The sequence below is a fragment of the Arachis hypogaea genome, chromosome 6 (assembly GCF_003086295.3).
Source record: "Arachis hypogaea cultivar Tifrunner chromosome 6, arahy.Tifrunner.gnm2.J5K5, whole genome shotgun sequence".
NCBI lineage: Eukaryota > Viridiplantae > Streptophyta > Magnoliopsida > Fabales > Fabaceae > Arachis > Arachis hypogaea.
In genome coordinates this window covers 17,740,715-17,749,171 of record NC_092041.1, presented here as the reverse complement: position 1 = coordinate 17,749,171, position 8,457 = coordinate 17,740,715, and the positions used below count along the sequence as shown (strand labels likewise).

General features: G+C 38.3%; 1 non-coding gene across 1 annotated transcript; it reads left to right on the top strand.

Annotated features, from left to right (window-relative positions):
- Window positions 1-6,895: 6,895 nt before the first annotated feature.
- Window positions 6,896-7,003, top strand: LOC112700419 (small nucleolar RNA R71). The gene has a single exon (XR_003153327.1). It is a non-coding gene; the product is annotated as a small nucleolar RNA R71 (small nucleolar RNA).
- The last annotated feature ends 1,454 nt before the right edge of the window (window positions 7,004-8,457 follow it).

The window sequence follows — 8,457 nt, the reverse complement described above, 5'->3', positions numbered from 1 at the left end:
TCATCATGTTGAAGTGCAGCGAATATCTTAGAATAAGAATAAGCATGAATTGAATAGAAAACAGTAGTAATTGCATTAATACTCGAGGAGCAGCAGAGCTCCACACCCTTAATCTATGGTGTCTAGAAACTCCACCGTTGAAAATACATAAGAACAAGGTCTAGGCATGGCCGAATGGCCAGCCTCCCCCAAATAGCATGTGAATATGAAAATAGGGAATCAGACCCCTAAACTAGCTATAGGGTTTATAGAAATAAGTCTAAGTGCAGAAATCCACTTCCAGGGCTTACTTTGGTGTATGTTTGGTGAGCTTGAGCTTTACACGTGCAGAGGCTTCTCTTGGGGTTAAACACCAAGTTGTAACGTGTTTTGGTGTTTAACTCTGGTTTGTGATGTGTTTCTGGCGTTTTACTCCAAAATGCAGCATGGAACTGGCGTTAAACGCCAGTTTGCGTCATCTAAACTCGAATAAAGTATGAACTATTATATATTTCTGGAAAGCCTGGATGTCTACTTTCCAACGTAATTGAGAGTGCGTCATTTGGAGTTCTGTAGCTCCAGAAAATTTATTTCGAGTGCAGGGAGGTCAGAATCCAACAGCATCAGCAATCCTTTGTCAGCCTCCTATCAGATTTTTGCTCAGGTCCCTCAATTTCAGCCAGAAAATACCTGAAATCATAAAAAAACATACAAACTCATAGTAAAGTCTAGAAATTTGAATTTTGCATAAAAACTAATAAAAACATCCCTAAAAGTAGCTAGATCTTACTAAAAATTACCTAAAAATAATGCCAAAAAGCGTATAAATTATCCGCTCATCACAACACCAAACTTAAATTGTTGCTTGTCCTCAAGCAACTGAAAACCAAATAGGATAAAAAGAAGAGAATATACTATAAATCTCAAAATATCAATGAATATTAGTTCTAATTAGATAAGCGGGACTTGTAGCTTTTTGCTTCTGAACAGTTTTGGCATCTCACTTTATCCTTTGAAGTTTAGAGTGATTGGCATCTATAGGAACTCAGAGTTAAGATAGTGTTATTAATTCTCCTAGTTAAGTATGTTGATTCTTGAACACAGCTACTTTTATGAGTCTTGGCCGTGGCCCTAAGCACTTTATTTTCCAGTATTACCACCAGATACATAAATGCCACAGACACATGACTGGGTGAACCTTTTCAGATTTTGACTCAGCTTTGCTAAAGTCCCCAGTTAGAGGTGTCCAGATCTCTTAAGCACACTCTTTTTGCTTTGGATCACGACTTTAACCACTCAGTCTCAAGCTTTTCACTTGGACCTGCATGCCACAAGCACATGGTTAGGGATAGCTTGATTTAGCCGCTTAGGCCTGTATTTTATTTCCTTGGGCCCTCCTATCCATTGATGCTCAAAGCCTTTGATCCATTTTACCCTTGCCTTTTGGTTTTAAGGGCTATTGGCTTTTTCTGCTTGTTTTTTTATATTTTTTCCATTTCTCTTTTTTTTGCAAGCTTTGTTCTTCACTGCTTTTTCTTGCTTCAAGAATCAATTTTATGATTTTTTTAGATCATCAATAACATTTCTCTTTTTCATCATTCTTTCAAGAGCCAACAATTTTAACATTCATAAACAACAAGATAAAAAATATGCACTGTTTAAGCATTCATTCAGAAAACAGAAAGTATTATCACCACATCAATATAATTAAACTAATTTCAAGGATGAATTCAAAACTCATGTACTTCTTGTTCTTTTGTATTAAAAACATTTTTCATTTAAGAAAGGTGAAGGATTCATGGAATTATTCATAGCCTTAAGACATAGACACTAGACACTAATGATCATGTAATAAAGACACAAACATAGACAAACATGAAGTTCAAAAACCAAAAAACAGAGAGATGAGAACAAGAAAGTTAAGGAATGAGTCCACCTTAGTGATGGTGGCGCCTTCTTCTTGAAGGACCAATGGTGTTCTTGAGCTCATCTATGTCTCTTCCTTGCCTTTGTTGCTCCTCCCTCATAGCTCTTTGATCTTCTCTAATCTCATTGAGAATGATGGAGTGCTCTTGGTGTTCCACCCTTAATTGGTTCATGTTATGACTCAATCCTTCTAGAGAAGTGTTGAGTTGTTCCCAATAGTTGTTTGGAGGAAAATGCATCCCTTGAGGCATCTCAGGGATTTCTTGATGATGAGCTTCCTCATGCGTCTCTTGAGATCCATGAATAGGCTCTCTTGTTTGCTCCATCCTCTTCTTAGTAATGTGCTTGTCCTCTTCAATGAGGATGTCTCCTTCTATGACAACTCCAGCTAAGTAGCATAGATGGCAAATGAGATGAGGAAAAGCTAAACGCCAACCTTATGTTCTCCGGACTGAGATCTAAGCATTTCCCCCAAACCATTGTAAGATAATTCTTTGGATTCGGGTTCATACTTTGATCATGGTTCCTAGTGATCCATGCATTGGCATAGAACTCTTGAACCATTAAGATTCCGACTTGTTGAATGGGGTTGGTAAGAATCCCAACCTCTTCTTTGGATCTCATGTCGGATCTCCGGATACTCATTTTTCTTGAGCATGAAAGGAACCTCAGGAATCACCTTCTTCTTGGCCACAACTTCATAGAAGTGGTCTTGATGGGCTTTTGAGATGAATCTCTCCATCTCCTATGACTCAGAGGTGGAAGCAATTTTCTTCCCTTTCCTCTTTTTAGAGGTTTCTCTGGCCTTAGGTGCCATCAATGGTTATGGAAAAACAAAGAAAGCTATGCTTTTACCACACCAAACTTAGAATATTTCTCACCCTCGAGCAAAAGAAGAAAGAATAGAAGAAGTAGAAGAAGATATGGAGGAGAGGGAGAGATGTGTGGGTTTCGGCCAAGGGGGAAAAGAGAGGGTAGTGTTGTATGAAAATGAAGAAGGATGGGGGGTTTATATAGTGGAGGGAGAGGGGTTTAGGTTCGGTCATTTAGGGTGGGTTTGGGTGGGAAAGAGATTTTAAATTTGAAGGTAGGTGGGGTTTATGGGGAAGAGTGATTGAAGTGATTGGTGAAGGATATAATGTTATTAGATTATGTGAAGAAGAGAGAGGTGGGGTAGGTAGGGATCCTGTGGGGTCCACAGATCCTGAGGTGATCCTGGGGGGTCCACAGATCTTGAGGTGTCAAGGATTTCTCATTCCTGCACCTTTTAGGCGTGTAAAACGCCCTCTGTATGTAATCCTGGCGTTTAACACCAGACTGTAGCTTGTTTCTGGCGTTAAACGCCCAGATGTAGCCTATTTCTGGCATTTAACGCCAGCTTGATGCTTATTTCTGGCATTAAACGCCAGCTTGGTGCTTGTTTCTGGCGTTAAATTCCAGACAGAAGCTTGTTTCTGGCGTTTAAACGCCAGACAGCTCTTCCTCCAGGGTGTGCTTTTTCTTCTGCTGTTTTTGATTCTATTTTTAATTTTTGCAATTATTTTGTGACTCCACATGATCATAAACCTAATAAAACATAAAAGAATAATAGAAATATAGATAAATAAAAATTGGGTTGCCTCCCAATAAGCGCTTCTTTAATGTCAATAGCTTGACAGTGAGCTCTCATGGAGCTTCACAGATGTTCAGAGCATTGTTGGGACCTTCCAACACCAAACTTAGAGTTTGAATGTGGGGGTTCAACACCAAACTTAGAGTTTGGTTGTGGCCTTGGTGCACGAAATTGTGATCATCAATTGTGCCATCAACATGTTACGCTCTATTGCAATCTCAACTCTTTATCACAACTTCGCACAACTAACCAGCAAGTGCACTGGGTCGTCCAAGTAATAAACCTTACGCGAGTAAGGGTCGATCCCACGGAGATTGTTGGTATGAAGCAAGCTATGGTCATCTTGTAAATCTCAGTCAGGCAGATTCAAATGGTTATGAATGATTTATGAATAAAGCATAAAATAAAGATAGAGATACTTATGTAATTCATTGGTGAGAATTTCAGATAAGCGTATGGAGATGCTTTGTCCCTTTCGTCTCTCTGCTTTCCTACTGTCTTCATCCAATCCTTCTTACTCCTTTCCATGGCAAGCTGTATATTGGGCATCACCGTTGTCAATGGCTACAGTCCCGTCCTCTCAGTGAAAATGTTCAACGCGCTCTGTCACAGCACGGCTATTCAGCTGTCGGTTCTCGATGATGTCGGAATAGAATCTAGTGATTCTTTTGTGTCTATCACTAACGCCCCACAATCGCGAGTTTGAAGCTCGTCACAGTCATTCAATCCTTGAATCCTACTCAGAATACCACAGACAAGGTTTAGACCTTCCGAATTCTCTTGAATGCCGCCATCAATTCTAGCTTATACCACGAAGATTCCGATTAAGGGATCCAAGAGATATCCACTCAATCTGAGGTAGAACGGAGGTGGTTGTCAGGCACACGTTCATAGGTGAGAATGATGATGAGTGTCACGGATCATCACATTCATAAAGTTGAAGAACAAGTGATATCTTAGAACAAGAATAAGCCGAATTGAATAGAAGAACAATAGTAATTGCATTAATACTCGAGGTACAGCAGAGCTCCACACCTTAATCTATGGTGTGTAGAAACTCCACCGTTGAAAATACATAAGAACAAGGTCTAGGCATGGCCGAATGGCCAGCCTCCCATAGAGGGTTCAATCATAAAAACATGATCAAAAGATGATCCTAAGATTGAAAGATGAAAATACAATAGCAAAAGGTCCTATTTGTAGAGAACTAGTAGCTAGGCTTTACAAAGATGAGTAAAAATCCACTTCCGGGCCCACTTGGTGTGTGCTTGGGCTGAGCATTGAAGCTTTCATGTGTAGAGACTTTTCTTGGAGTTAAATGCCAGCTTTTGTGCCAGTTTGGGCGTTTAACTCCCATTCTTGTGCTAGTTTCGGCGTTTTACGCCAGAATTCTTGAGTTGACTTGGAACGCCTGTTTGGGCCATCAAATCTCGGGCAAAGTATGGACTATTATACATTTCTGAAAAGCCCAGGATGTCTACTTTCCAACGCAATTAAGAGCGAGCCAATTGGGCTTCTGTAGCTTCAGAAAATTCACTTCAAGTGCAGGAAGGTCAGAATCCAACAGCATCTGCAGTCCTTTTCAGTCTCTGAATCAGATTTTTGCTCAGGTCCCTCAATTTCAGCCAGAAAATACCTGAAATCACAGAAAAACACACAAACTCATAGTAAAGTCCAAAAAAGTGAATTTTAACTAAAACCTAATAAAAATATTATAAAAACATACTAAAAATATACTAAAAACAATGCCAAAAAGTGTATAAATTATCCGCTCATCAAGCCTCCCAACACCAAACTTAGAGTTTGATTGTGGGGGCTTTGTTTGACTCTGTATTGAGAGAAGCTTATCGTGCCTCTTTTCCATGTTTACAGAAGGATGATCTTGAGCTTTAAACACAAGGTAATCCCCATTCAATTGAAGGACTAACTCTCCTCTGTCAACATCAATCACAGCTCCTGCTGTGGCTAGGAAGGGTCTTCCAAGGATGATGCATTCATCCTCATCCTTCCCAATGTCTAGGATTATGAAATCAGCAGGGATGTAAAGGCCTTTAACCTTCACTAACACGTCCTCTACCAATCCATAAGCTTGTTTTATTGACTTGTATGCCATCTCTAATGAGATTATTGTAGCTTGTACCTCAAAGATCCCCAGTTTTTCCATTACAGAGAGTGGCATAAGATTTATACCTGACCCCAGGTCACACAGAGCCTTTTCAAAGGTCATGGTGCTTATGATACAGGATATTAAGAATTTACCAAGATCTTGCTTCTTTTGAGGTAGAGTTTGCTGAACCCAGGTATCTAGTTCACTAATGAGCAAGGGAGATTCATCTTCCCAAGTGTCATTACCAAACAACTTGGCATTCAGCTTCATGACGGCTCCTAGATATTAAGCAACTTGTTCTTCAGTTACATCTTCATCCTCTTCAGAGGAAGAATAGTTCTCAGAGCTCATGAATGCAGAAGGAAGTTTAATGGGATCTCTATGGTCTCTATATGAGCCTCAGATTCCTTTAGGTCCTCAATGGGGAACTCCTTTCTGTCTGGAGGACGTCCCATGAGGTCTTCCTCATTGGGATTCATGTCCTCCCCTTCCTCTTTGGATTCAGCCGTTTTGATTATACCAATGGCCTTGCACTCTCTTTTTGGATTCTCTTCTGTATTGCTTGAGAGAGTACTAGGAGGAGTTTCAATGATTTTCTTACTCAGCTGACCCACTTGTGCCTCCAAATTTCTAATGGAGGACCTTGTTTTACTCATGAAACTTAAAGTGGCCTTAGATAGATTAGAGACTATGTTTGCTAAGCTAGAGGGGCTCTGCTCAGAATTCTCTGTCTGTTGCTGAGAAGATGATGGAAAAGGCTTGCTATTGCTAAACCTGTTTCTTCCACCATTATTAAAGCCTTGTTGAGGCTTTTGTTGATCCTTCCATGAGAAATTTGGATGATTTCTCCATGAGAAATTATAGGTGTTTCCATAGGGTTCACCCATGTAATTCACCTCTACTATTGCAGGGTTCTCAGGATCATAAGCTTCTTCTTCAGAAGATGCCTCTTTAGTACTATTGGATGCATTTTGCCATCCATTCAGACTCTGAGAAATCATGTTGATTTGCTGAGTCAACATTTTGTTCTGAGCCAATATGGCATTCAGAGCATCAATTTCAAGAACTCTCCTCTTCTGAGGCGTCCCATTACTCACAGGATTCCTCTCAGAGGTGTACATGAATTGGTTATTTACAACCATGTCAATGAGTTCTTGAGCTTCTGCAGACGTTTTCTTTAGGTGAATGGATCCACCTGCAGAATGGTCCAGTGACATTTTAGAGAATTCAGATAGACCATCATAGAATATATCCAAAATGGTCCATTCTGAAAGCATGTCAGAAGGACACTTTTTGGTCAACTGCTTGTATCTTTTCCAAGCTTCATAGAGGGATTCACCATCTTTTTGCTTGAAGGTCTGAACATCCACTCTAAGCTTGTTCAGCTTTTGAGGAGGAAAGAACTTGGCCAAGAAGGCCGTGACCAGCTTATCCCAAGAGTCCAGCTATCTTTAGGTTGTGAGTCCAACCATGTTCTAGCTTTGTCTCTTACAGCAAAAGGGAAAAGCATGAGCCTATAGCCTTCAGGATCTACTCCATTAGCCTTACCAGTATCACAGATTTGCAAAAATTCAGTTAAAAATTGATAGAGATCTTCTTATGGAAGTCCATGGAACTGGCAGTTCTGTTGCATCAGAGCAACTAGTTGAGACTTCAGCTCAAAATTGTTTGCTCTAATGGCAGGGATTGAGATGTTTCTTCCATAAAAATTGGAAGTAGGTGTAGTATAATCACCAAGCATCCTCCTTGCGCCTCCACCATTCTTATTGGGTTCGGCCATGTCTTTTTCTTTTTCGAGATTCTCTGTAAGGTTTTCTCTGGATTGTTGTGCTTTAGCTTCTCTTAGCTTCTTCTTCAGAGTCCTTTCAGGTTCAGGATTTGCTTCAACAAGAATGTCCTTGTCCTTGCTTCTGCTCATATGAAAAAGGAGAGAATAGAAAAGGAAGAGGAATCCTCTATGTCACAGTATAGAGATTCCTTTATGTGAGTAGAAGAAGAAAAGAATAGAAGAAGGATGAGAAAAATTCGAACATAGAGGAGAAGAGAGAGTTCGAATTTTTAGATGAAGAGAAGTGTTAGTAATTAACCAAATAAATAGAAAGAGATGAGAGGAGGAGAATTTCAAAAATTGTTTTTTGAAAAAAAGTTAGTGATTTTCAAAAATTAGGAGAAGAAATAAATTAAAATTAAAAATTTGAAACAATTAGTTAATTAAAAGAATTTTGAAAAAGGGTGAAAAATTTTCAAAAATTAGAGAGAGAAAAGTAGTTAGGTGGTTTTGAAAAAGATAAGAAATAGTAAAACAAACAAAAAGTCAATTAGTTAGTTGAAAAAGATTTGAAAATCAATTTTGAAAAGGTAAGGAGTTAGAAAAGATTTTGAAAAAGATGATTTGAAAAGATATGGTTGAAAAAAGGATATGATTGAAATTTATTTTGAAAAAGATTTGATTTTTAAAATTAAAATTGTTTACTTGACTAACAAGAAACTAAAAGATATGATTCTAGAATTTAAAGATTGAACCTTTCTTAACAAGAAAGTAACAAACTTCAAATTTTTGAATCAATCACATTAATTGTTAGTAAAGTTTTCGAAAATTATGAAATAAAGATAAGAAAAAGATTTGGAAAATCAATTTTAAAAATTTTCGAAAACAACAAAAGGAAAATGAAAAAGGTTTGATTTTTGAAAAAGTTTTGAAAAGATAAGATTTTTAAAATTGAAATCTTGACTTGACTAACAAGAAACAACTTATTTTAAAATTTTTTGACTAAGTCAACCAAAAGATTTCGAATTTTATGAGTAAAATAAGGGAAAGATTTTTTTATTTTTG